General features: G+C 37.6%; 1 protein-coding gene across 2 annotated transcripts in view; it reads left to right on the top strand.

The window, feature by feature from the left end:
- The first annotated feature begins 1,137 nt into the window (after window positions 1–1,137).
- The window catches only part of mgat3b (beta-1,4-mannosyl-glycoprotein 4-beta-N-acetylglucosaminyltransferase b), a 51,387-nt gene continuing 31,308 nt past the window's right edge, over window positions 1,138–21,216 (top strand). Inside the window, exon 1 of one of the 2 annotated variants that reach the window (XM_053498222.1) lies at window positions 1,138–1,937. The gene's annotated coding sequence lies outside the window, so the exon portion shown is untranslated. Of the gene's footprint in view, window positions 1,938–20,757; window positions 21,065–21,216 lie in introns of those variants that run through there. The other variant, XM_053498223.1, reaches the window with a different exon arrangement.

Below are 21,216 nucleotides of genomic sequence, written 5' to 3'. Positions count from 1 at the left end.
TAGTCCAATGCCTTAACCACTGAGCTCCCCCAGACGCCTTTTTTCTGTTTTTACCCATACATACAGTACACCTATAAAATGCCCAATTTGTACACTAATATGCCTCTACACAGTGTCTACTCTGTGCATTTTTACACACTATTCTGAGTAAACTCTTGAACATCCCAGAAGGCCACTAGTTCCTGACATACTTAAACCAAGCTCATCTGGCACAGACAACCACACATCAACATGACACTTTGACTTTTTTTTTCATTGTGATGTTTAATGTAAATATTAAACAACATTATAACACCAGTTCAAACATGCTCTTGACCTGTATCTGCATGATTATATATATATATATATATATATATATATATATATATATATATTTGGCCTGCCTTGCCTTTTCCTGCCACATAATTGTCTGATTAGCATGAATGTGCAGACATTCCTAATAACACCCACACAAGCACAGTGTTTATCCTGTAAGACCTGGTAGGCTTTTCCCCTGAAACAGTGGATAGTAATAACTATTACAGTTGGTGACATATTGACTGTGGGTCCAAAAGGGGTTAGGGAAATTTAGGGGGGGAAGGGTCCTGAAAGAATGACGATTTCATAATCGTGCGACACTGTAACTTATTTAGAGAGAGAGAGAGAGATGTGTGTGTCTTGTGCAATCGCAGTGTACTTGTTTATTCCTATTATTGAATAATTATTGTTTAGTAATTAAATATAGTTGATTACCAGAATCAGAAAAAGCTGTACACATACAGTACAAGGAATTTGTTATGGAGACAGAAGCTTCCAGAAACAACACACACAAACAAAATAAAATAAATAAATAAATAAATAAATTACAATTAAAAAGAAAATGGAATATTTATCCAGGTATTATCAAATTAAATAATTTATGAACAACCCATTGGAATTGTTTTCCTCCCTCCATTAACCCATTTCCAACATGTACATGTATAAACTTATTAAACCAATATGACGTCATTAGTGTAATGCTCTTATCTCATTCTGTCCGTGTGCACTTTATGAAAGGACAGTCTCGGTGTGCACTTATTGTCTGTAGCTCAGGTTTGTGTTTACGATGTTGTTGTTATTCCACCCCTCTGGAGCCCCACCCCACCTCCCTTTGCGCCCCCCGCCCTGTGCGTGCGTGCGCGCGTTAAACGACCAAACTAAGAGGAGGAGGAGCCGTGGGCTCGTGCGATGCCCCCTTGTCTCCCTCCCTCCTTCCCTCCCGTATTCTTTTCAAGAGAGAATGAAAATAACGGAACGCGCGCGCGCAAGAGAGAGAGAGAGAAAGAGAGGCGGGGGGAGCTGTTGGTGGTGCTGCGCGAGCGGAAAGGCGTCATTTTAGCCCAAATACGAGTCACGCAAAGAGCGGCGGCGGCGAAGGAAGAAAGCAAGAAAGGGGGTGGCGCCGTGAAGACGTCAATATTGTAATAATAATTCGCGCGAGCCTCGGTTTCCTATTCTTCTTCGTCCGCATCATCATCATCACCACCACCACCATCATCATCATCATCTGCAGCAAAGCAGCGGAAAAGCAGCACAGCGACCGGGATGGCTGCGTCTTCGTCGGTGATCTACCGCGCGAGGCATCGCCAGGGCTGCGGCGTCGGTGCGCGGTCGCACGCGGGCGTCGTGTTCACGCGCGGCTGTCAGTGAAGTCACGCGCCTCCTCCTCCTCCTCGAGCTGCAGGTTCGCTCGCGCTTCCCCGCTGAGGATCCGGACGCAGGCCGCCGTCCCAGATCTCTCTCTCTCTTCCTCTCCTACTCGATTTGCACGCGACTGCGTCCTGATAACGGAAACCGCGCGTGGGTTTGAGTTGGGGAAAAAACACTCGAAAGCTCGAGACAAAAAAAAGAAGAAAAAAAAAGGCACGGATCTTCCTCGCTTTTAGCTTTTCTCTGGAGACCCCCAAACCGGGCGATGGGTAAGTGTGATCTTCTTACTGTCAGTGCACACATACACACACTCACGTATACTGCGTCTACTTAGGATGACCGTGCACACATACACACACACATGCACGCAACTCTGTACGCCTGTGTAAATTTTCGATTTCGAGCGTGAACTCGAATTTAAAAGGCGCACGTGATGATTGACACGTGACGATCAATATTAGTTACTTTGTTACTCCGGTTCCGCTCTGATCAGCTTCATCTTTCCTTCACACAATCACTTGTGCAGATGTTCACGATGATATCTGGTTTCGATAAGAGACGCGGCTCGACCCCTAGAATGTCTTATAAAACACTGTAACCATACAATCTGGAGAGAGATCAAAGAAACACACGCGCGCGCGCACACAAGAGAGAGAGGGGCAGGGGCAATTAAGATGTTCATTTCAAGCAGGTGTGTAAAGGACGTCTTCGAGGACTATTTGCTTTCTTATTGCTTTGACAACATGACAAACAAAAACAGCTTGTTTAAGTGAGTTTGAAGACACAGGGGTGAGGTATGAGAACAGCTGCTGTAACATAAGTGATATCAGGAACCTGTTAAAATGCACTATGTGGATTATTCATGATTATAAAAATGATATGTGATCGATGGTAAATCTGTCTGTGTGGTGTATAAGGAATGAAACACTTTGGGATGTGCCTTTGTAGCAGTGGAATTTCCAGATTAAATCCCAAATCTGTACACAGTTTTGAGAACAACACATATAATTAAAAAAAAAAATAAAGTTTGCTGCTTCAGTGTTTTTAGAGCTTTTTGTCAGATGCGATGGTGTACTGAAGTACAATTACAAGCATTTTATAAGTGTCAGGGCTTTTATTGACAATTACAAAAAATGTATGCAAATAGTCAATATTTTCAGTGTTGTCCCTTCTTTTTCAAGATAGTTCACCCAGGAATGCTGTCAATCAACTTTCGGGCCACATCCTGACTGATGGCAGCTTATTCTTTGTGTAGTCAATGATTAAAGTTCTTAGAATTTATAGGGTTTTGTTTGTCCATGTGCCTCTTAAGGATTAAAGTTCTCAATAGGATTAAGGTTTTAAGGACCAAAATTTTTGTTTTGTTCACCGAGCCACTTATTTACACTTTTGCCTTATGGCAAGGTGCTCCATCATGCTGGGAAAGGCATTGTTCATGACCAAACTGTTCTTAGATGGAAACGGCAGCCTTTGTGAAAATTAATATTTGTGTCATTGTCAAAACTTTGGCCACAGCTGTGTTTTATCTTTTCTGAAATGAGATGAGATTATACTTGCTGTACTAAGGGAAGCGTTTGTGACTCCTATGAATATGACAAGTCTTTGTAAATATATATGTGCTCAGAATTATTAATATTATTGATACGGTTGCGTTTTTGAAATCATAATACGGGTATGCTATTTTTTTTTAAATAGACATCCATCGTATGTTACAGTAGTTAAAACATCATTAGTGTTCACGAGAAAAGCACATAGTGAAATGAAGAACTGAGGCTGGCGCTGATTTCTTTCTAGCTCAGAGTGTAGATTCATCAAGTTTTATGCAGTAAATCGCCTCCTGGATTTGATCTCCTTTTGGGCTGATGTTCTACCATGGAACCAGAATTGTGTAAAAAAAAAAAATAGTTTTGAAAAATTGAAAAACTAAAATTATAGCAATTAACATATTTTCTTCACTTTCCGGTTATGTGCATCAGTTTATTGTTTGTACTTTTGACCTAAAGAGTCATTAAATGCTACTTCCCCCTTGGACACCTGCTTTTTCGGCAGGTCTTACAAACTGTTTTTTTTTTTTTTCCTGGATAAAAAACTGGATGTAACCTTTAAATTTCCCAACTGATAAGTTGTCAATCAATTGTTTTATATGACATGCCAACTCAAGAAAAAAATCTGTGCAACAGCTGTTTTATGTTGTTTATATTTGTAGTGGAAAAACGTTTACGTGCATTTCATGTTCATTAAATTATATAGGGACGTCTCCACAAGTATTAACACAGAAAAATAAGCCAAATCCATGTTTACAAGTACTTAGAAAAATTTATGATTTTCCACGAGGGAAGTAACATTCATTCAAGTCTAACACACTTTGTTTTTTTTTTTGTCCTGTCCATAAATTATAAACCTTTGAATAAACAACTCATTGAATTCAGTTGAGAAATATAAATGGTATAATTAGGGATGGGAATCACTAGTCACCACCTGATACAGTATTATCATGATACCCAGGTGCCATTTGATTAATATTGTGATTTTGTATAATATCAAGATTTTATAAATATATCGATAATTTTTTTTTTCTGACCTTTTTAAGCTATTTTAAGACCCTGAACCTTAAAAACTTTAATCAACAGCTTCACAACTAAATCGAACATGAGTAACTAATTGTAGCCCTGATAACATGACTTTTATCACTTAAAAACTAATGCGGTATTTAAACAATACAAAATTACTTCATATACAAGAGTTTATTATTTAATCGAATTAAACAAAACACTACATTTCAACTGAGCAGCACGCATCTCTGTCATCCGATATAATTATTATTTCCAACCAAACTTGGCAATGTGTGAATAGTTCAGCGTGTACCACCTGTTGGATTATAAAGAAACAACAACGTTTTACCGCCTCAAAGGCTCTTTAAGTATTCAGCAGTTGTGAGTGCAGCTTCTAACTTTTCAAGTCTTGCGTGTTTCAAGACTAATTAGCATACAGTACGTGTTTTAAAACTGGTTTAAGCGTTCATAATGTGTGGGTTTGACACTAATTTGCTTACAGATTTTGATTATAAAGGCTCTGAGGCTTTATAATGCACCCTTTTTAATGTGCCATGTAAATCCATAGAAATGCGTTTCTGTTGCACCACTCAGAAGCTTGTTTGAAATTGAGGTTAGTTGTTTTTGGCTGTGATTACTTATATTCATTTTCAATTGAGTTATTTTTGTTAAATTACTTTAAGTTGTAGGTGCAGCGATGTGGATTTTCATCATCCAAAGCAATAAAAGAAGACAGACTAGTAAACACCGTCCAACTGTCAGATGTCAAAGTTAGATTGTTTTGCTTATTTGATTAACTTGGTGCTTGAACTTGGCTGACAAGAAGAGCGTGTCGTGTTTGAATCGCCTCCTGATGACAAACAAGACAGACGTTTTTCATACAATTTATTAATCTTCCAGTTTTTTTTTTTTTGTGAAAATTCTACAAAAAATTATTTATCTGTAATTTAAATCCTGATAAAGTGTTTAAATCTTGCCTGGGCCTTTAGGCTACTTGGAGCTGACAGTTTACTACTGTGGGCCTTCTCAGCTTCAGTCTCAGAGGCTCACTGCTTTGCATAGCTGCAAGGTCTCCTAACTCCCAACACATCTGATCTAGTTCATCAGCTCATTATTAAGCACTTCGTGGGTGGGATGAGATGTGGTTGGAGCTGTGAAACCTCAAAATCGTGCAGGGCCCTGGAGTAAAGACCAGAAAAGGTGCAGTCATAGTCCAGAACAAAGCTTAGATTTTTTTTTTTTTTTAAAGTGACTACTTGGATCAGTGCATACAAAGACAGTGCTGCCTCTACGATATGTAGGAATATATGAACAGATTGATGGTAAAGCATGATACGGTAGTTTCTGACTTTTATTGATTTTGGCAAATTATTCATCTCCGACACACAAAGCTGTTGTCTATAGCAAAACAAAAAGAAAATTGAAAACTGATCTACAAGAAGTCCCCGACTTGCAAACAAGGTCCGTTTTGGGAAGCGATCGTAAGTCAGATTTGTTCTTAAGTCTGACAAAGTGAGTCTTGTACACCTTTGAAACAAATGTACAATATAAAACATAAAAAAAACAAACACGCAAGTTTGTTGTTTTGGTTCCGCAGTATACTCTTGTGAGCCTTCAAATCTCGAGGGGAATCTTGGTAACGCAGAGGGGTCACCCGGGGAAGATGTCAGGGAAGGACAACGCGTGTACATGGTGTTTACTGTGCGCTTGATCGGACGCTATTTTGTATTATAGCTGTTTTGGACTGTGAACTCTGTCTCGTTGAGGATTTTCTGAAATTAGGACTATTCACCATCAGGACAGCTTTATGGGACAGCCATTTTCTATCATTATGTCCCCGTACTCATTCAAACTGGTAAGGCCGACATTTTATACATTTTAACTTACACACTGAAAATATTAAATAGTAAATATTGTTATCTGGTGCCCTACAGTGTCTATTTTCTGTACAATACCACAATATACGAATGTTCATAATGCGAGGTCCGTTCGTATCAGTGAAACTTCACAACTGATGTTTGTACATTAGGGACTTACTGTATAAACTTCCACGTTTTTTGTTTAAAGCATGACATTTAACTGCCCGATTTTTTAGCAAAATCCGTCTCACACTGTGAGGAGCCTCATATTCACATTGCTTCTTTCTGTCATGTGAGTTGTTTGGATGTGTTCAACGCGTTTTTAGAGAATGTTAACGCCATAAAAAGGACGTTTACACTCCTATTGCAGTCACTCCAGCAGTAATAATTTTCAGGTGTACAGTATTATCAGTTGATGTCTGTGATACATTCTGTGAAATAGGACATTATGAGATTTGTGATGATGTTCAAGCACCGTGTTATATACTTAACAAAACCACATGGGGTACTGTAGTGTAAGCACTGTCGTGAAGCACAGAAATAAAATTACAAAACTTAAACTAAGCACGAGAGACATAAGACTCAAACGTGGTGTGTGGGAAGCTGTTGGTTAAACCAAAATGTACCCAGTTGAAAGTAAAATTGGTTTGATGTTTCTCATGATCTTTAACAATCTTCGTCCTTGTGTGCAACAAAACTCGACACTTTTGTCATCGATCTAATTTGCTACCAAATAAAGTGTTTTTTTTTTTTCATATAAATCATAATAAATTGCATACTTAAACAAGTGCAAACACAACTGCAGGCTAATCTATTCATTGTGACAAAACTGTGCTGATCAGTCCCTGCTATCTGTTTTTACCCAGATGAGTATGGGTTCTCTGTTGAATCCGGTTCCTCTCAAGGTTTCTTCCTACTGCCATCTCAGGGAGTTTTTCCTTGCCACTGTCGCCGGCATCCTTGGCTTGCCCCTTTAGGGACTATCTTATCATTTTGATTTATACGCATTCACATTTCATACAGACTTCAATAATTCTTTTGATTTTGTAAAGCTGCTTTGCGACAATGGCAATTGTTAAAAGCGCTATACAAATAAAATTGAAGTGAAATTTTTTTTACACAATTTACATGCATACAGACCAAACAATTTAGCAAAATATCACTCTTGTGACTCAAATAAAACACTTCCAGTTTGTAATACTTCTTGCTTCATTTTGCTCAAAACTGCAGAAATGGATTTATCTCATTTTGCTGGCAAACTGTTCAGATGTGTTTAAGAGAGATGGGTCGGTGCTAGGTATTTTATTATTTTTCTCTATTAATATGTTGCTTAAAATAAGTGCTATTACGTAAAGGCGGGATTAAACTTGTCCATCATAACTGTGCATATACTTTTTGGAACATTTAATGCACACTTTGACATCTAGAAGATCTTGGTTCTGGTTGACTACCATGTCTTAAATCTCACTTCAATCTGTTTGGGTTTCTGACGGTCAAGCTTTCGAAGGCGAGATGCAGTAACTGGCTCGAGGGTTCACCGCATCACATCCTTAGACTGTTACTAGAGAGCTTTGGTTGAAAGGATTTTTAGTGAATAAACATGATGTAGCTGGATGTAGCGTCAGGGCAAACATCCTCTTCCTGTGAAAGGACGTGGTTATACCTAATGACCAAGCGTGCCAGACACTCAGTGGAAAGCTGGAACTTTGAAAAACAAAACTCAGAAATTACATATCCGGGCACTAGATTTAGATTTAATAACAGATAAATTACTAAAGTGTGAATTGCATCCCTAATTCCTTCAGTTTGTCTGCTGTTTTTATACCGATTTACTGAAATTTTAAAGTCTGAAATATGAACCTGATAGTATTTTTTATTTTATTTTATTTTTTTATACACTTAAAGGGCCTAGAGGCTATTTGACCTCATTTTACGCCTCATTGAACTTGTCCCATAGACAAGGTCTTTAAACGTTCAATCTGGGTGTGTGTGTGGGTGTGTGTGCACTGTGACCATGTAAGGCTTTTGGGACCTGCTGGACCAGGACTCAGACTTCTTTGTCTATCTTTATTATTTGGTTCAAAATGGCTGCCTCAGCCGGCTCCTCCGTTGCTGAATAGAGATTGCCATTTCAACACTGAGGCATCCAGCTTGCAGTTTGGGCCTCAAACCACATTTTGTAATTGGGCAGCCAACACCGTGCAGATTAGTGTGCAACACATCAAGCAGCGCTCGCTCTTTCGCTCTCTGATGTGACATCCGTCTCTAACGGGGTCTCTGGCAAAGCCCCGTCTCCTTCTCCCACCCTCTTATCTGCTTTTCCTGTTTCCCCTGAGGTGTGTTCTCTGCGAATGACAGCTGCATGTAATGCAACCCACATCTCTTTCTTAGAAAAGAAACAAGAGAGGAAAAGCAAGCGAGTCTGGGAGAGGTGAAAGGAGAGATGAGAGACTCTTCCCCCATGCTGCGCTTGACGAGACCGACTCCTCGTTAATTCTGTCCGTGAGGGGTCCGACGCCTCAGAGCCGACCGAGCTCGGAGTTGAACTATAAACCTGACTCACAGGCTCTCGCGTTGCACAGAATAGGTCCTTGTTTCAATAGCACATAGTCTGAGAACATAGGTGAGATTTCTTTCTTTATGGAACTCGTACTGATTCATTGCGAAATACGTAACGCTACAGCTTTTCGTTATATGTACACGTTTTCACTGTTCTCTGTTCTGATAAGACTGATTAATTGTCCTTCACTGTAAATCCTCATTCATTATTACTTCTCTAATAACTTGCATTACGGATGGCTGATGCTTATATAAACAAATAAAAAATGTGGCAAAACTGTAGATTTAACACTGTTTGAACTGTAACTTTTTGCCTTATTTTCCATCTGATCAGAAAAATCAGGAGCAAGCTTGTTTTGTAGCGGTTACACAACATTAACTGTAACCATGTGCAATGTTAAATATACCTTCAAGTCAAATCTAAGAGACTTTATTGTATAAACAAATCTTTACCACTAAGTAGTGCCGCCTGCCTGCAAGCCATATGCGACACGTACTGTAGGGATTACCATCCGTCATCTCGTGATAGCGAAGTAGGCATCACCGCCATCCGTTGTTGCCACCTACTTTTTTCCAGCTAATCATTAATGGGAATTTGACCAAACCTTCACAGAACCTTTATTAAGAAGTAGCACATTCAGCAGAAGACTCATACATTTTTCTTTATTTGGACGAATAAATAAAGAAAAAATGTAGTTCATTACATCGTGGAGATTTAATGAACTACTTGTATAACTACTTGGATTATTTGTACTACAGGAGTCTAAGTCGGGGATGTGCTCCATGACTTAATAAGGGATCTTGTATAGGATTTAAAATTGTCCCGAGTCCATGCTAGTCTGCACCAGTTGCAGTCAGTTGACGTGGCAAGTTGGCACAGAAATCTGCAAGCGTGTAAGGGGTACAGACTCAAATCGGCGAGTGTGCGAGGAGAACAGACTCCTCTCGACATGCCTCGAAGAATATTACATTTTTGATCTTTTCAGAGGTGACTCTGGGCACCGGCTCGCCCACGGAATAGGTACTGTTCCGTCAGTAGCCAGTGAACATAGCGATGGGAGATGTGATCGTGGGCAGGATAATCTGTGTATCAATTATTCATTTGTTTTATGCGACCAAATATCTGAAAATGAGAAAAAACTGTTGTTTTAGGAATATTTGTTTCCAAAACCAAAAAGGAAAAAAAACTAACAATAATAATGGCTCATTTTATCTTTTATGATTTTCTGCTCAAATCCAAAATTATAATATGCGTAATATATACATGGTCAGGAATTGAAATGTAGTTTGTCAATAATTAAGGTTTTTGTAATAAAAAAAAGAAAAGTTTAGAGGTGATGAATAAATATTGGCAAATATCATCTTAATGAGATCATTTGAGTTATTGTTTGCTGTTAGCCTAGATAAATACGGTTCAATACAAAATGGTACATTTAAAAATTATTTATCGCTGTTTAAATCACAATCGCAGTATGTGGCAAAATAATCTCAGTTTTTGTTAATCAAATCATGCAGCCTTAATTCTCAGCTTTATAAGCAACCTGTGTTTGTCTACATACTGTATGGTTTCTCATAATGTAGGTCAACACAATTAATCACATTTTAATCACATGGCTAATCATTTTCTTCTTCCTCAATGGATTAAACAGAGTTGATTCAAATAAACGGCGCACTTAGCCAAAGTGAACTATGTGGCTAACGAAATTCAGACATTATTTTTCATTACGGAGTTTTCCATTCATAATCTGGCATTAATTTTATTACTACGCTTCAAGATAAATGTACTTATATAGCAATAAAAGACTAAGAAGTGGTCTTATAGCGGTTCAGGGATTTAAAAGTCTGATAATCTGTAGCGTGAAAGAAAATCCTATTTTCTATTAAGGTTAATGTTCATGATTTGGTAAAATAATAGTGATGAATGGCTGTGATCTCAATATCGAGCGAAAGTAATGGGAAGATCGTTTTAGCTGTTATTATGGAGACCTATTGTAATGGAAATGTTGGCCAAGGATACAGATTACAGAAGCGTTTTTTTTTTCTTTTCTTTTTTTTTTTTCTTTTTTATGATCAGCAGTATTTAATGGCGAAGTTGAAAGCAGTGTGTGCAACAGATGGCGAAGATTTTGAAGGAGGCCTGCTGTGAGCAGATTTCTTCAGCAAATTCTCAACAACAACAACAAAAAAAGCTCAAAAATCTTGAGAGAGTAACAGCTTTAAAAAGTTTAAAAAATAATTTTAGAAACCTGTGAGGATGTTAAATAATTGATATAAAGGGCTAAAGAGGATAAATTTGTCCTGTTCTAGTCATTAAGGTGCCTCAGTATTCGAAGGTGAGCTAGGCTACTGTTTGCTATGCTACGCCCTAGCTGTTTGATTGTATTTTTAATCAAATTATTCGGCTTATCTTTTCAATTAGCGACCCAAAGTTACATCTTATCATGCTTAACAAGAAGTGAAAGCTCTCGAGCCTTAATTAGCATGAAGCAAATCCTGGCATGCTAATGGAATGCTGCTAGCATTCACTTCTTGTTAGCTGTATTAGCCGCATGATGCTGTAGACCTTTTTTTACTTTTTTATTTCCTTTTGTTTTCTTGATTTTCTTCTAAATTATTTCTTTCTTTTTTTTTTAAAGGTCTTGGTGTTGAATTAGCTTTTGGCGAACTATTTATCAAATATTTATCTATCTATTAATTTAGTTGCTGCTATTACAGCTAGTGATGCTATATACTGTACTGTAGTGTAGCTCTTTATCTCCAGTCAGAGTAAGTATTAGGCGAAAAGAAAATGATTTTAAGTGTCTGTCATGGACGAAGACAGATAAATAGAGTTTGCATCTCTAAATATAGCTTTGTATTATTCGAACAAAACGTCTTTTTTTTGTTGTTGTTGCATCTTAGCTCCCCTTGTTCGAGCTGAGAAAGCTGTGAATGTGTTCAATCTCAAAACTCGCTCTGCGGTTTGAATTGAGAAAATGAAATGTCTTACAACTTTGAGCTGTGAATCCAGTGGAGTAGACTTTTAAAATGATAATTTCTTTAATCATTGTTTTTTGTCTGTTTTTAAAATATTAAAAACCTTTGAAAGTATCTTCTAACCACTCAATGATGTCTAACTAGTGTTGCTTTTCCTGATAATCTTCCAAACTTCCAAACTCCCATCATACAGGTGGCGGTATTGCAGCAACCGAGAATAAACTTAAAAGAAGAAAAAGTAATAATCTTGCAAAATGTGAGTATTTGCAGAAGATGCAAGCAGATTGTATTTTCAGCCAAAACTGGGATTATATATTTTAAGGATTTCATCAGTCTTAGACTGCTTAACGTTTTTTAAGTTTAGCTAAATTGGGAGAACACGACATCACAAGTCTTATGAACAGGATTAAATGACTAAACTAAAGTCACCAGTTAAATGGGCACGGTTAGCCTTTTGTTAATCTAATCAGAGAGTCTTGGTAATGTATTGCCTTACGAGGGGCGTTTAGGTCAAACCGGGACTTGTAATGACATTTCACATGGATGAAGTTGTTGAAGACATTTACAGTAGACTTTAAGCACAGAATGGTGATGAGACTATTAGCGCTTTAAAAAGTTTAAATTGTTGAATTCTGTTATTCTGCACGATCAAAAGTCACGGTTTGACTTGACTCCTCGTACATCATTTAAAACCAGCTCACTGAGGAGTGCTTAGTCTAATTACAATCATCTTTTTTTTTTTTTTGCAACCATATATTTATGTAAACTCCATGGCAGCCAGTGAGCGATAACAGAGAGTATCTGGCGCTGACTGGTCGACAGCACCGGCCCACGCTTTAACCACTTGATCCGATGTTTTAACGAGTGATGATGTGTTAGGGCTTGGTGTGGTGGTCCAACCGACGTTATTACAGTATGACCAGGGTACGTCGAACATATTCAGGACTCAAATGATGGGCTTGAGCAAGACGCCTAGATGAGGGATAATACGCTGCATACGCCGTTAGCGTGTCTATTTCGGTCTTTTATGAACGCCTCACTTGTCTTTGCAACTGTGATGCTATTTGCCAGGCACTTCAGAAATGATGGAACAGCTCCATCAGCATACACTTGTCCCTGAGCTCTTTCTATATAAGGCACCCCAGCGTTTTCTCTCTCTCTCTCTCTCTCTCTCTCTCTTCGCTCCCACACACACACAGGCACACATACGGACACTGTCAAAATGCAGGCACCAGAATAGCAGCCTGGCTGGCTTTTGTCCTGTATGTGTCACCTCACCGAACATACCTAGTTCAGGAAAAATAGTGCTGGCCCGGCTTTGACCTCTTTATGGCACGGACAGAGAGATTGGAAATTAAATGTTCCGTTTGATTTTACTTACGGGAATGATGTGTAAATACAAGCCATGGAAAGGAACACACACTCGCACACAGTCATAAAAACAGCAATTACAGGAAAGGCAGCTCAAGTTTAACCATCTTCTGAAACAGTATAAAAGTGTTATTCATCTTCTTTTCAGCAAACGCCACATTTCAGCTGTGCCAGTGTTTTCGCCCCCCCCCCAGTTGTGTTTCCGGGAAAGATCTTTTTGGTGCACCGGAGTAGGCAGCTAGGCGTATTCTGTCAGAAGATTAAATTTTTTTAATGCCAAACAAGCACGTCCCTGTTTGGGGTTTGTCTATGTACAAACAAATGAGTGTTTTTTTTTTTTGTTTGTTTTTTTTTGTTTTTTTTTTGTTTCCATACCTCAAACAAAAAAGGGCCTGGTTTTAAAACAATATGGGAGATGACAGCCATCGGAAAGAGATAGAGAGAGATAGAGAGAGAGAGAGAGATGGGAAGTGTAGGCAGCTGTTGGAGCCTCTGTGCCAGCCAGCTGTCTGCTGCGCTCAATCACTTGAACGAGGGATGAAGAAATATTAAAGGGGAAGGACGAATAAAGGGCAGCCTTTTTATTGGGTTTGGTGAAAATGAAAAATTACACATTTGTGAAGCAGCCAGGGAAAATCCATCAGGTTTCTGAATACCGGTAAATGTTTTTTACTGCCTCTGACACCTCAATTGATTCCAGAAATAAACAAACAAAAAGTAATGGGTTTTTTAAAACTTCCTTGTTTTGTTGAGGCCGATTTGACTTATCTGAATAAGTTGACATAAAAACCCCAGTTTTGGAACATTATGGTTCCCTTTCCTTTCTTAGTTTATCGTTTGGTTTTGGTAGCGTTTTGATTTAGTTTAGTATTTAGTAATCAATTAGTAGCTGTCCTGTATATTTCCAGTAAATAATGTGTGTGGGTGTTTTCGTATTTCTTGCTGCCTGTCAGTTTTGAGATACTGTATGTGTATTTTCTTAAAATCTTTATGCATTTGTACCAAGTTTATTTCTTTATTTTTTTTATTTATTTTTGGTCAAGTGGTCACATAAGGAGATGTAAAGACATGTTAGTTCAGTGGTTCCTTAAAGCCTCAACCACCAACGAGGACGTTCTGGTTCAAATCTTATTGGAACAAATCTCCGGCAGGTGGACTAATAGCGTTTACACTGATATAACTAAAATAATTTGACATAGAAATTGTCCATTTAAATTTTTGAGATCTTAGAACTCATTGATCCTAAAACCTGCCGAAGTGGAGATTTCTCATTTTTCTGTCAAACTTTTTGTATATAATATTTGTGTCACATTCAATTAATATTAATATATGGTATTTTTAATATTGTATTACTTTAACTTTAGCACCTAAATGGTTTTCCAAGACGCCCACTCTTACCTCTTTTCCTTTACTAGCTCTGAAGGTAATGGTTAAGTAATGTTGCTAGCAAGTAATGGAAATCTGCCCTTGAAGCTTCATCATACAAAAGTGCAAGCATGGCGTTGGTTGATTCATAACATTTATCTTAAGTGGAAAATTGTCACGAGTTGAAAAAACCCTCAAGAACAAAACCTTGAAAGCCCAGTGACAGCCGCACCACTTTGGCTTGGTCACAAGAGCCAGCTTTCCATGCCACCCGGAGAAAAGCCTTTAAAAGTCTATCCTTTAAAAAAGAGCCTTCCATTTAATGTCTTGTAGACGTTTTAAAGCTTTGGGGAAAAAATATGGACTGTCGGCCCTTCTTTTTCCCTCCCTGAAAGTTGTTTTGAAGATTAGAGGTCCTTTAAGGACTAAGAGTGGAAGGCTTTAGACAAAAGGCACTTGGCAATGGGAGAGGAAGGAAGACGCGCTGCTGGAGCTTCAGAGGAACATGTAACGCGTCCAAGAATAAAATTCTTCTTCAGTTTAAGGCTTGGTTAATGTAGAAGCTTAACATTCTGGAGTGTCTGAACATCCCATGCACAGGAACATCATGCGCCATAAACAGGAAGAAGGGATAAAGCAAAGTGTATATGTTGTGTACTGTAGGTATGTTTGATCAGTTCCTGTTAAAGCTGCTGCACCTGGGGATTACAAGTCATGAAAATGTATTTTTACAGGCGCAGTAATATGATAACAGAAATCGACTTGTCTGGAGGATGTTCCACTACATTAAACATAACAATACATGGATATGAAGTAGAGCTGTGTGAGATTAAAGCAATTAATTTACCTTTTGTTTATCGATTTTAATGAATTGAATTGATAGAGCAGTTTTCAATTCGGAATCGAGTCACACTTTTAAAACGTCCAAAAATTCCTTGAAAATACTAGAAGGAAAGACGAAGCACTTGCATCTTTCAGGAAAGTATTTGCAAAGCAAAAACCTCTCGTTTTTGCAAGAGCGTCACTTCTTCGTCTTTTAGCCTTGATGAGCGGTTGCCGCGTATTGGACTGGAGTGTGGAGCAGAAGATCAGCGGGAAACAAAAAAAGATTGTTGATTTGCGTGAGAATTTTAAAACATCGTCTACACAAGCTGCACATCATTACAGTGATTATTAAATTTTTTTTTTTTTTGGACTTTAATACAAGAAATCTATGTGATTGAGACAGTAAAACTATAGCTATTGAATATAATCTAAAAAAAATGCAATTGTAATCGATTGATAGTATGAGTCAGCAAAAAAGAAGGTTAATAGGCTTTGTTTGCTAGACGTTATTATTATGTCTTAGTTTTTAGATGAATTGTTGTTTTATTTAGCATTTTAAACCATACATTTTAATAAATGTTTACCACTATTGTCCAGTCCTTATTTAAAATCTTGTTAGAAAATATAACAAATTACATTCTTCTTTTGACTTTATGGGCGGTCTGTGCAATACTGCCACCTACTGGACTGGAGCACGAAGTAGAAGAAGATCTGCAGGATCTTCCAAAAAATGTTTTTGGGGAAGATTTTATAATTTGTTTTTTGATACACGCACTTGAAAATGTCTTGTGCATATTTAAGAGATTTTTAAAAAAGTAGGAAAAAAAACCCATAAACCTAAAAAAAACTAAACAAAACTAAACAACAGTAAAGTATGAGAATGGACAATTCAGGAAGCTTAGCTCTCCTTTTTCTCCCCCTAAAATCTCTGTTCTTCTTCTTTCTTTTTTTCTCAGCTGAAAGGAAGCCACAGTCCTGGTCTGTTCACTTCCACAAGCAAACAGTGTAAATCACAGTATCGAATTAAAACCCACACGCAGCTGAGTAGTGACCAAAACAGTGGCCTCACTGTGCCGGAGCTGTAACAGCCGAACAGACAACAGCGGCGTGTTTGTCTGTAAATAAAGGACGTGTCACATTCAACTCGCCCTCACACATATTTGTGTTTCAGGGGGTCTCTTTTACAGGCGATACCCTGAAGATCTGTTATTTCATAACCGGCTTCTCTCTAGGTGTGTGTGTGTGTGTGTGTGTGTGTGTGTGTGTGTGTGTGTGTGTGAGAAAATGTGTTTATATGTGGGTGACTTCTCCTTGACTAAGCTTGCATATATTAGTCAAGTCTGTTTATGGAGTATGGGTTGTGGAGTCGGAGAGAGCTTGAGTCACATCTCTGGTTTTGTAACTCCTTGACCAGAAGGATGTGGATTTTCTGTTTTTCTTTTCTCAACCAGTCTCTGAGACGAATATTTATATAATTTCTATATATTTATCTATATAATATGAGTGTGATATCATGATGTCATTTATTAGGAAATAATAGTTTTAGTGTGTTAAAAGTATTCACGTGACCTCCAGTGCAGTCGCTCAGCCAGCACTTGTTTAGTTTTGCGCTGACTGGCAACAGACGACTGTAGCCTTCACAAGATCTCAGATCCCTCACTCCAAACTCTTTTTCTTTGCTGCCTCAATGACTCTCTTCTTCCTCACTTTCTTCATTCCTTCTCTCATTTTTCTAGTTTCTTCCTTCCTTCTTTCCTTCCTTTCTCCTTCACTTATTTTATTTAATTTATTTTTTTTGTTTGTTGGTTCCTTTCTTCCTTTCTTCATCCTTCACGTAATTATTAATTTTTTCCTCCCTTCCTCCGTTCCTTCCTTCCTCATTGTCATTATCCTCTTCCTTGTCTTTTGTTCATTCCGTCCTTCCGTCATCTCCCACTTATTTTATTTCTTTACCTCCCTTCTTCCTCCATTCCTTACATATTTCCTGCCTTAATTACTTTGTCATTCCTTTTATATTTTGCTTTATCTTCTTCCTTTCTTTTTTCATTTGTTTTTTTCTTTATTCCTCACTTAATTTATATTTCCTTTTTACTTCCTTCCTTCCGCAATTATTTTCTCATTCTTTCCTCATTTTCTCTGTCCAGTTCCTTTCTTCCTTTCCTTTCTACTGCTACTTTCTTCTTTTCCTTCCCTCCTCATTTCTTTTTTTCATTCCTCTCGCTCTCTCTTGCTTTTGCTCTCCATCTCTCTCTCTCTCTCTCTCTCTCTCTCTCTTTTTATGGAGTTTATTCTTAATGTTTACATTGCATACAGTGCTTGGGAATTCTTGAATCTGATTGGCTAGAAAACTTAACGCGCTAATACACATACGTTATTGTTTCTATAGTAACAGCTCCTCTGCGACTTGCATACTCTTTAAAAAAAAAAAAAAAAACTAAAAAAAAAACTTTAGCATTAATAATACAAGCACATTTTAAAAGAGTCTGGTGAGGGTGTACATGATGTAATTAAAGATAATTATAAAATAACTAATTGTTTTACAAACAGTCCACAATATCAAATGACACTTTAATCTGTTAAAAGCATGATGTCATTTGTTAATTTAAAAAGAAAAAAAACAAAAACACCAGTAACAGATATGGTGAGGGCGTCTCCAACGTTAATTATTTTCCTTTAACTTTACCTCCCAGCTTGCGTAAATTAATTATGATTGTTTTAGTCAAAACACTTTTAGGGACGAGGGGCGTTCAAGTTAAACCGGGACTTGTTATGAAATTCCTAATGTGTAAAAATATTTTACTATGTTCTGTTTTTCTGCACAATCAAAAGTCCCGGTTTGACTTAAACGCCTCGTGCATGGTGCTTAGTCTAGACAAGTCCCTACATTTTTACCGCCATGTTTGGATTAATGTCAGTTTGAGTCAGGAATTAACTATGATTTATTTCTCCCATTCGTTATGACAGAGGACTGGCGGCCACATCGCTCAATCGTGTTTTTGTGATTCTGTGTCTAGGCGATGAGGATTAACTTGGATTCGAATGATTCTCAGTCTTTCTCTACAATCCATCTGATGTCTGTAGGGTCTGAGAACCGATTTCATAGCGCGGGGGAGTTTTGCGTTGAATCTAGCAGATTACTTCTTCATGCTCACATTCTCTAATTCTTACTACTCTAATTCTTCCCTCATTTCTCCTTCTTTCCTTCTTCTTTGTTCCTTCTTCCATCCTTCCTTCATTTGTCATGTAATTTTTAATTCTTTCTTACTTTCTCCTCATCTTCTGTGTTCTGTCTTTCTTTTCTCTTTCTCTCTCTTTCTCTCATTCTCTTTCTATTCCATTCCTGCATCAACTACTACTTCTTTCTTCCCTTCCTTTCTTCATGATTTTGCTTTTCTTCCTTGCTTCATTCCTGCCTCGAATACTTTCTCATTCCTAAATTTTCTCTATCCTGTTTCTTTTGTTTATTCGTTCATCCAATCATTCACTCGCTCCTTCTGTTGAGTCCTCTCTCATTTAATTCATTCTTGCTCACTTGCATTCTCTTTGTCCTTACTTTCTCACTTTCTCTTCCGTACTTCCTCCTTCCTTTCATACCTTACATTACGTTTTCTTTCCTTTCTATCTTTATTCTTTATTCCTCACTTTTTCTTATTCCTTCCTTCATTCCTTTTGACCAGAATGCGATTAAGTGTTTAATAAAGGATTCAGCAGTAGTTTGCGGACGCAGTGGGGGGGACAAGCCCAGTCATCTTTAACTCTTCGTCATCACAGCAGTATTACTCTGGCGAAAGAGAAGAGATGATATTAGGGCCCATTTTCGTCATATTGAACCAGAGTAAAAAAGCTGATGTGTAGTCATATCAGAGGGGAAACAGTGTGGGAACGCAAGCGCAGCAAAAAATACCACAAACCTGAAGAGACGAATCAAGGCATCCCATAAAAATCACCCAGTTTTACAGCCTTTTCATGGTAATTACGTTGTGATGTATTGTATTGCATTTTATTTTATTTTATAGTTAAACCGTTGCCAAACACATTAAGCTAATAGGTTAGCAAATGACTGTGACCCATAGAAGCTACAACAGTCCAAGTGGGTAAATATATATAAAAGTTTAAAAACGCACTGTATTGTCCACACTGCTCCTATTGTTTTAAAAAAATATATGGACAGGCAGCAGATGTTGTGATGGTAAAAATAAATATAATTATGGAAGCTTAAAACATCAGATGAAAAAATTATTTTTTTAATGTTAAGATAATTATAAAAAAATGGTTTTGGCTAGACTAGATGGACTGTAGGGTTAATTAATAATAATCTTATTCCTAAAATGTTATGTTTTCATTGACTAAGACTACTAGACTAAAATGTCCAACACTAAAAACTTGACAATCAATCAATCAACATTTGTTTATTAGAACTTTACAGCAACCTAAGTTGAATGAAAGTGCTTTACAGCACTAAAAATGACAATAAAGTGGCAATAAAAATAGAAATACAAAATAAAACACATAAATAAATAAATGAAAAATATTAATAAAAAATATAATAATGATGATAAATAAAAAAAATGATAAAATTATTTTAAAAACATAAAATTATAAAATATTGAAATATTAAAACATTAATATTGACTAAATAAAAGTAGGTTAAGATTGACTAAATATAATAAAAACTAACAGGGATATTTATCCCGGGACTAATACTAAGACTAAAATTGAAAAAATTTTACAAAATTAACACTACAGTACTTCCTTGCTTTATTCCAGCCTCAAATGTTTTCTTATTCTTAAGTTTTTTTATCCTGTTCTTTTTGTTGATTCGTCCATCTGATCATTCATTCGTTCCTTTCATTGATTTTTTTCTTATTTAATTAATTCTTGCTCACTTGCATTCTCTTTCTTGCTTTCTTGCTGCCTCAGTCCATTAATGCCTTCTTTCTTTCTTACTTTCTCTTCTTCCTTTCTCGTTCCATCCTACCTTCATTCTTCCTTCTTTGCTTTTTCTTATGCCTTCTTTCCTTCCTTTCTTCCTTCCTTCCTTCCCTTCTTCCTTTCTCTTGACCAGAATGTATTTAGTGTTTACTATAAGAACCAACAGGAAATAATACGGTATTGTCATCTTATCCTCTTATACAGTATGTCACTCGTCCTGGGTAGTTGTGTAGAGTATTGTTTTGTCATATTTATCACTTGTCCATCTTACTCAATAAACTTTATAGAAAAAAATAAAAAGAGTTAAATGTCTAAAACATTTACCTCAGTGGAATTTCTGAGTTTTCCCTTTGCGAGATCCTTTAAATTTGTACAGAAGAAACAGAACCTCAGGTGCCCCAAATCTTTGTGCTCAGAACCGCCGCCTATATAAATGACCAACAGTGCACCTTAACAATAACTATACTGTGTATATGTGTGTGTGTGTGTGTGTGTGTGTGTGTGTGTTGGATTTCCTGCAATCCTGTACGAGTGTACTGAGTGTAATCCATCCCTAGTGTTAAACACTAACTCGTTGCTGCAGATCCCTTCATCACACACCCCTTATGTTTGTTTTTGTTTTTTCCCAAAAGCTCGGCCCATCACCGTGCTTATCTCTGGCCACACCCTTCCTGTATCTTTGTTTGTACAGCACGGTGCCGTTATGGCTTTATAGCGTTTGAAGCCTGAGCTCAAACTCGCGCGGGTCAAAGTATTGTTTTTTTTTTTCTTCTTACCTTCGCGCTCTCCTTGTCGCATGCGCATGGGATCATCACGAAAGGAAAATCGGGAGCGCTCTCATACCAGAGGTTTTCAGCTGAAACCCAATGCTTTAGGGTTGTATGAAAATAAAATCCAAGTGCGTGCTCTACAGAGGGCGTGTCCCCACCGGGGGGCGGAATAAAAAAGGAATCTCAGGTGAGACATGCAGGAACGTGACATTAAAGCCGCACATGCAAGCTTTTGTTTTGTTCACACGCATCTCGCGTACTTGTGGATTCTAAAGTTGCCTTGAGATCTCGTCAGTCTGTGACCCGGACCGCTCTGATATACGCCTAGCAGTATAATTT

This window comes from Clarias gariepinus, chromosome 6 (genome assembly GCF_024256425.1).
Source record: "Clarias gariepinus isolate MV-2021 ecotype Netherlands chromosome 6, CGAR_prim_01v2, whole genome shotgun sequence".
Taxonomy (NCBI): Eukaryota; Metazoa; Chordata; class Actinopteri; order Siluriformes; family Clariidae; genus Clarias; species Clarias gariepinus.
This window is presented reverse-complemented; position numbering and strand designations above follow the sequence as displayed.